Source organism: Spodoptera frugiperda, chromosome 8 (assembly GCF_023101765.2).
Source record: "Spodoptera frugiperda isolate SF20-4 chromosome 8, AGI-APGP_CSIRO_Sfru_2.0, whole genome shotgun sequence".
NCBI classification, from domain to species: Eukaryota; Metazoa; Arthropoda; class Insecta; order Lepidoptera; family Noctuidae; genus Spodoptera; species Spodoptera frugiperda.
In genome coordinates this window covers 8,351,674-8,360,154 of record NC_064219.1, presented here as the reverse complement: position 1 = coordinate 8,360,154, position 8,481 = coordinate 8,351,674, and positions in this window count along the sequence as shown.

The window sequence follows — 8,481 nt, the reverse complement described above, 5'->3', positions numbered from 1 at the left end:
ACCGGATTTTTTAAAAATTCTTTGCCCCATAAATTTTAGATCTTATAGCAAAAACATATTATCTCCTGTATCGTATGGTCCGTTTACAAAAAAATACAAGTTCACATACACAATATGACATTTCATGAAGTTGCCAAGGGACCATTAGAACACGGTCAAAATGTTGATCCACGTAGCAGCCAAGTTGCTTAACCATCGCGATAAGCCATGTTCAGTTCAAGTGACATTACAGCCAACTCGTACCTATCATAGCTTAAGAGTATCTTAAAATTTAGGAGAGATCAGTAGAAACAGGCATTGAACTTCAAAGTACTATAAATACAAACTACACATTAATCCGAATACAAGATAAACCCATTCGTTTGAAGATTTAGCTTAAATTCAGGAATGAAAACAGCTCTCAACATTTTGTAGCTACCTACGTCTGTTTGGCTAAACCTCAGCGGTTTCATGGGATCGTTGAACCCTTAAGCCGATTACGATCAGACAGCAGCCTACATATAATCTGTCGTTTAACAGGCGACACAAACACGGATCGATATAATCAAGTTTACATAACTTCACAAGATCAAAAGGACAGGTACTTGGTACAAGCACATTAGGCATAAGGGTCTATGATACAAGCACATCTGGCTAAAATACCTACCTTAATTATTTTTAACACTAGATTAACAACTATCGTCATACTATACAATATTCAAACCGTATAATCTCCTTAAGTTAAACTGAAAATTAAACTGACCTACGTATCAGTATAAACATATCTACTAACCTATACTAATTGCAAATACCTACTTATTCAATCTTTGAATTTCTTATTTTTGTGAGAAAATTGCAAGAATGTGTCCTTTTTACTTTAAAACACTAGTATTAAACTCCTGTGTCGTAGGTGCGTTAACAAACTTTTTATCAATGTTAAAACATAGTACACATGACACCCAGACACGAAACAATAATTTGTGCATCACATGGATTTGCTTCGTGCAGTTTTAATTGAATTCGCTAAACGTTACGTTACAACCGTCAACGGTTGTCCAGCCTACCGCAACACCGCGCTCGCTGACGGGCCGATTATTTTTAGCTACTGCGCGGGGACGAGGGGGCAGGCGGCGGGCGTTGGCGCATACTATACTTACGATGCTTATGTTCAAAAGTATAGGTTGATTAATAAACACTTACCGAAGTGAAGTGTAGTAATATTATTCATATCTAAGTACTTATGGGTAGGATAATGTTTTGATTTGATGAAAAGTTTGTGTTCTATGTACTTGTGTATAATTTTCAGATCTCAAGCAGGAAATAGGGAATTAAGTTTCCCTATTTCAGATTTTTACCCCTCCGCGGCCGCATTCAGACCTCTAGCGTCAAAAGTTGCGGAAGTCTCGAACAAACTTTCACCCCCTAGTTTAAGGGGTTGGGGGTAAAAGTTCCAAGTTTTAGGATTTTTTTGTTGTTTGGGTACTAATACTAGCTTACATACCAAATTTCAGTTTTCTAGGACTTCAGGAAGTACCTTAAGAATTTTGTTAATCATCAGTGAGTGAGTGAGTGAGTGACGAAATCGGGGTATTTTAGATATCAATAAAATCTAAAGTATAAGAGCTATGCAATTGAAACTTTAGAGGTTTATTAAGTCTACCACTGACATTATATCCTAAAAATTTTGTTTATCTGGTATAACCCAAACTCAAGTTATGAAGGTTCAAAAATACGACGAAGCGCTTCGAGAAAAGGTAGGTAGTGCCCTTGCGCTTGCGCTTCGCTTGGCTCGTCTTGGCGGGGGCACTACCGTGCCCCCAGATTAATTACCTATGTTTGTGAACAGCAGCTTACATCAACATATTATTAATATTATGTTTTGTAAAAAAACCTTGCTTATCATGAATAATGCTGGCAGATGCTAAAAATATTACTTAGCGGGGTGGTTTTAAGTCAGTAAGAGTCTGACACTATCTCTCGCCTCGCCCAAGGCAAGAGAAGTCAGTGGATCATTTTGCCTCTTTAAAAAATAAAACGTGGTACAAAAGATCCGATAAAATAAAATAAAAATCAGGTACACAATAAGAGTTAACATGAACAAATACAAGTAGAAAATACCCTCAAAGTGCCCTCTAATGCCAAGTTCAATATTACGCAAACTGTTACTTGGCACTCGGTCAAAATGCTCTGTTTAACTGAAAACATTGTTCGAAAATATGGTGCCTGCTAGACTTTTATTTTGAATGACATAAATAGGCTTATCTTCTATAATAAAAATAGAATTGCTAAATGTGTTGCTAAGCAGCAAATCTCGAAAACAGCTGAACCGATTTCGTTAATTCTATTTTTGTTGGGTTTGTTAAAAGATTCGCAGAAAATATTCAAGGGCAAAATAAAGTTCGTGGGTATTTATGTAGCTTTGTTTTATGCCTTTTTAGTGCGGTATGTCGTAAGATTATTTGTTTGGATGCTTGTTCGTCAATCACGCTGAAACTACTAAACCAATTTTGATAAAATTTAGTATACTGACAGGGTATGAGCTGACTTGGGTGATAGAATACTTTTTATCCCACGGAAATGCGGGTGAAGTCGCTGGCAGAAGCTAGTATAATGTAAATGTCATTTTGCATTATAAATATCAGTAATCAGTATTTAACGTAGCCTATAGAATATTGATCTTTATTTGAAATTTAATTACAACTTACTATTACCTAAATATAAAAAACAAAAGTAAATTAAATTTAAAAAACGTTAAAAATACAATTATGAATTGTATACCAGTAATAATATTTACGTTGCAAAGAGAAGATTAGCGTTCATTAAGTTGAAAGAACTTTTCAAATGCGGTCGGATTATTTGGACTCTAAATAACGTTTTAGTCCGGCGTTCCCGAGATAATCCTTTCCAACATTTTGTATAGTCATATTTCAAGTAAATAAGAAACAGCTCATATTGTTATTGCGAGCGTTTTGTGGTTGTATATCAAAAGATTACTCGGAGTAGTTAATCCTATCTTGACTAGTACTACATATAAATTTGTAAGTGTAATAGTTTGTTATTACATTTTAATGCTTAAGTTATTGAATGAGTTTTGATATAGAAATGAATATGAGGTCTAAGAGACGATTATAATTTTTAAAGTAAGTTTAATATTTTTTTTTTATAGTATAAGCCGGTAAACGAGCAGACGGATCACCTGACGGTCAGCTATACACCTGAGGTGTTACAAGTGCGTTGCCAGTCTTTTGGGATTGAGAATTTAAGGGTTGTTTGGGAATCGGGGATTGCAGAGATTGGGAAGGGCCTCCGGTAACCTCATTCACACAACACAAGCGTTGTTTCATGTCGGTTTTTTGTGAGGCCGTGGTAACAGTACGCCATCGCGCCCGCCTATTCGTGACGAAGCATAGCTCTACCACACTTAAAGTTAGTTTGTATAAACCTACTGGTTTAGTAGCTTATAATAAAACATGTTATTTGGAAGTGAATATTATCTTGGATGTGAAAAAAGACAAAAAAAAACATTATACAATGTGATAGGCGTGGGACTTCTAACCCGTTAAGGTTGAGTACTACATCTAATTTTATCGACAAAAATAATATAATATGGGGGTTGAAACCCTAATTGAAAATATTGAAAAATAGTGATTTTTTCGGTAAAAATAATTCACAAATGATTTTACCAAAACATTATCAAACATATGAAAAAAGTAATGAATTAGTTAGCCAAGGTTATTAGGTACCGTTAGTCGTTTTTTTTTTGTTTCTACGACGCATACAACCTTTGATATTAAAAAAAGTAAAAAAAATATTAAAATAGCCATAACTTTTAGGGGGAGGGGATTCGACCACTTCGACCCCCGACTTTTGTCGATAAAATTAGGTGTAGAACTCAGCCTTAACGGGTCACTCCTATCACATTGTATATTACAAAGTTCATTGATCTTTTACAGTTAAAATGTAGGCGTAGGTATCTTATATCTCTTTTACCCTATTCGGGGTAAATCACCGATAAACACGAGTACGAATATTAATATTATATCGGAAAAAATACGGAATTAATTCAGAATATGTTAATTTAACTGAATATCAATATCCTCCATAAAAAGCAGATGAACTTTCGGATTGAATGTAAACATTTTCTCGAAGGAAAATGGGAGTTAGCTCATTTTTCTTGGAAAATAATTACGTATACAAATTGATACATCAGTCGTACATGAATTAATTTCATGGTGGATTTGATTCCTCCTCGTGTAAACCCAATACAACGATAATGTCTACGGGGTATTTTTTTCGTTTATTTTCATCAAAATAATCTTTTGCTAATTTTTATTTTAGCATAGCAAATTTTACTCATGTATTCCTGTTTAACGTTCAAATGCTTTAGGTTAGACAGGTAAGTTTTTAGCTTTAGCTTTTTTATGGAACAGAGTGCAAACGAGCAGACGGATGACCTGATAGTATGCAATCAGCGCCGCGAATGGACACCAGCAACACCAGAGGTGTCACAGATGCGTTGCCGGCCTTTTAAAAAGGAATACGCTCGTTTTTTGAAGATTTGAAAGCTTATTTTTTTTTTAACTTTGCCCCATACTCGTAATTTCTTCTGTGTCGTGCGTGCGTTTAAAACATACACATTCACAAGTACATGACACCCAACCCGAAACAACAATTATGTGGATCATACAAAGGGCCATCACGAGCTTTAAAAGGTGAATTAAAAATAAAATAAAAATCAACAAAATTAAAACCACACGCTCCATTTTACAGTGATCGTTCGCGAGTAACATGCAATGATCATCACTCATTCAGCCTACCCACTGGCCGGTGTCAGGTGTAATAGTGAGGGGAACGTGCAGCCATTTGCATATTGTTAAAAAGCCACATATTTGAATTTTACCGATACGGTGCCGTGTAATGGCGTCATGTGTCATCTGTCATTGTGTAGATTTTGTAGGGAAATATTGTTCATGAGCTGCGGACTACCTAGCGGGTTTACCGGGGCCCAAAACGGAATAGGAACGGAGTGGTTTTAATCAGTAAGTGTCTGCCTTGCCCAAGACGAGAGAAGTCATTGTATGATTTAAAAAAGAAGGAATATGTTGTAAAGGAAATGGTACGAGCATATCGTGTGTATCTGCAGCAGTTGTACACCTCTACTCCGATCTAAACGGTTTTCTAATAGGTTATCTATGGGTAGACGTGCTCCATCGTAGGCTGCATCATCACTTACCACCAGGCGAAATAGCGGCCAACGTCGACCCATCAAGTATAAAAAATCTAGATATAATAATAAAAATGTGTGGCTAAGCGCAAATCTCAAGAACAGCTGAACCGATTTTAATGAGAAAATATCCAAGGTGAAACAAAGTTCGCGAGGTCCGCTAGTAAGAAAGAAAATTTATTAGGAACTCGAATAATATTCCAAACTCTGTGCTGTCGTTATAAAGTCCAAAATCGATAACCTAATGAATGGCTAACTGGTCCGAGTCAGACGGACGAATTTTGGAACAAACTTTAAAAAAATACAAAACGTACTTACAAAAGTACTGGGAGAGTAAAAATGAACAAACTCTAGGTGTTTCTGAAAGCCTAGTTATCGAAACTGGCACAAAACATTTTCGAAATTCGATAATTAAAAGTTTGGCGCTAGAAGAACTTCGTGGAGGAAACTTCATGGTACTTACTTTTTCCAGTCGTCATTTCTACTTTCGAAGGAAATATACAGAGTAGCTATATTTTTATTTCTGTTCAAAAGCTCATTAATATCACCAAGTCAGGAATATTTGATATTAGCTATACTACAGCTTCGTCCGCGTTCTAGTGGGTTAAGAAGTATCCTATCACTCAAACCCGCTCATAACCCGCCTGTATAACAAATTTCATTGTCGAATTTCCAAACAAGCTATCACATTTGTAATATTAGTGAGATCTCAATGAAGGAATACTTATTTCTACTCTATTCAGGAGCTCGTTCATCTTCAGGTACAACATTTAAATAATGATAGTACTTTTATAAGGTCCATGTCAATTCCAATCAGCACAAAAACGCTCAATAATACTTTGTGTGATATAGGAATCCAAATCCTTTGCTTGACAGTCTCGCTAACGAGTACTCAACCGACTTTTGAAAAACAAACACTTCTTTATGTTAACGTTCAATACAAACAACAGTTGCCATTTAGCATTTCTCAGTACTTTATAATAGAGAGTCCTTTGAAAAGTTGGAGTGGAGCACAATGCAGCCGCTGCAGCGCTGTACAAGTTTACCGTTCATTAAGAAAGCGCTGAAGAGACATTAAGGTGCAGCGCTACATTAAGCTAAAGCCGCGTAATTGTTTGTGCGATTCTCACTAAGACGGTAAGAGAAACAATGTCTAAACTTTCTAGTGTTAAGTCTTCACTTAATTTAAGTCTTATAAACAAAGTACACATGTCTACACAAGCTATGCAAACCAGTATAAGCTGATCGTCTGATGTACAGAAATATCATACAAAGCGAGACCATGATAAAATGGATTGTATAGCTCGAGATGTGAATAGATATAGGAACGGGGAATATTAATGTTGGGAAAATGTCCTAATATCTATTCAGCGAAAATATTATTATTGTTGAGAGCAGTATTAAATAAACTTGAATTTATTTTTCAATTTTTATTTACAGCTCTCACTAAACTATAAAAATATCACTAATGGACTGATTGAAATACATATTTGTCAAAGCTTTAATAAAGCAAATAACTTTGTAACTGTCGCACGTAATTCTAAAATATTTTATAAAAAAACATTAATCTAACGCTAACAAAAAGCGTTATAAAACATAAAATTGAATGTTAATATTATTGATAATCGTAATATTGACAAAAAGTAATATAAATCAAAGGTGCATTACTGTATCAATCAACATTTCAATTCACTCATCAATAACTAGATTACTGCTAAGCCTAATAATTAGCATTTAACAGTGAACTATGTAGATAAGGAGGAACTTTAAGGGTGTTTTTCTACGAGAGATATGCTATGTAGTTACGCTGCATAGATATAATATAGCTAAGCTGTGAAACTATGTAACCGTTTCCACTGATACTAAGCTATGTAGTGGTGCGAGTATGTTGCACCGCTGCAAAGTTACACGAGGAGGATGCGCAGCTCGTGTATGCGATGTATCAATTGTAGGGAAGCCATCCACAGCACACATCTTTCCTTATAAAAAAACCTATCTTAGTTGAGCACATAGCTATGTGTGTACGAATGAATATGATTGGTGGAAGCCAAACGCATCCACAGCAACGTAGCATATAGCACATCTCTGATGGAAAAGCGGCCTAATAATGTTTCCCAGTTCCCCAAGAGCAGCACTTAATGTTCTATGCATAATTTATTCCGCCGCCTAAAGGCTTTGGTCCGAGTTCCTCCGCACCAATCTCGTATCCAATCCAAATAGTTCAGATGCCATCATATCAAGATACACGAAATTGTTGAAATTCCAATACATTTTCAACGTTAAATTGAAAAGTAATAAGATTGAAAATCAATGAAATAAAAATATAATTATGATTACCTTGTATGTATGTATCTACAAATGCCAGCTGGTCAAGAAACTTAAATCTGTATATTTTATTGGATTTATTAATAGTGCACACTAACAATACAATACATTTTTTGTTTTTTTTTTCCGCTAGTATGTGTATTTTCAGCATGCGCAGAGTGTGTGTTATGTGTCTACATGTGTTGTTCAGCAACACCCTCCCGCCCGCAATTAAATGCTCATGCAGCAGAGGTGCAACACAAAAACACACACACGTCACGCAACAAAACCCTCTCTCATGTCTTGTTAGTGTAGCATGGATTTTCGCAAAGTCGCCTGATTTTTTAGTATATAAATAGCGTACTAACTAACATGACCTCCTTTTAATATTGATGTATCTCCTTCACAGTTAGAACACACGCGTGAAATAAATGTCACCATTAAAGTGACAATGAGACAACATAATTGACTGTAACTCGAGTACCGCCGTACATTAGGGTGATAAAACAGTTAAATGCCAGTGATAACTGCACGCCTGGGTAATTACTATCTAAATACGCGGGTAATGCGTCAAACTAACGACACAACTTATCACATCAATACGCAATAACTAGGCTGGCATTAATCTTAACTAGTGATAACAGATTTTCGATGTTAATATTACTTAATGCTGTTTTGATGTGAGTAGGCTGTTTGCTGTATCCTTAGTAAACTTAAAACTTAGTTTAAAGTAATCGAAACGAGAGCGCGTCCGGTGCTCTGACTGGTTGGTCAAATTGGTGGTGGTGGTTGGTGGTTATTCAAGCCTGTTAACGGTTAGTGTTAACGGCTAAGGAACTATAATTCAATTTGTTTCACACAAGTAATGGCGTATTGCTTTTCACCAAATACACGGTTGGTGCGGTGGCTGGGCAATAGGCTGCCACACAATGTGTAGCGGTTTCGATTCCCATTCGGAATAACTCTTGGTGTGA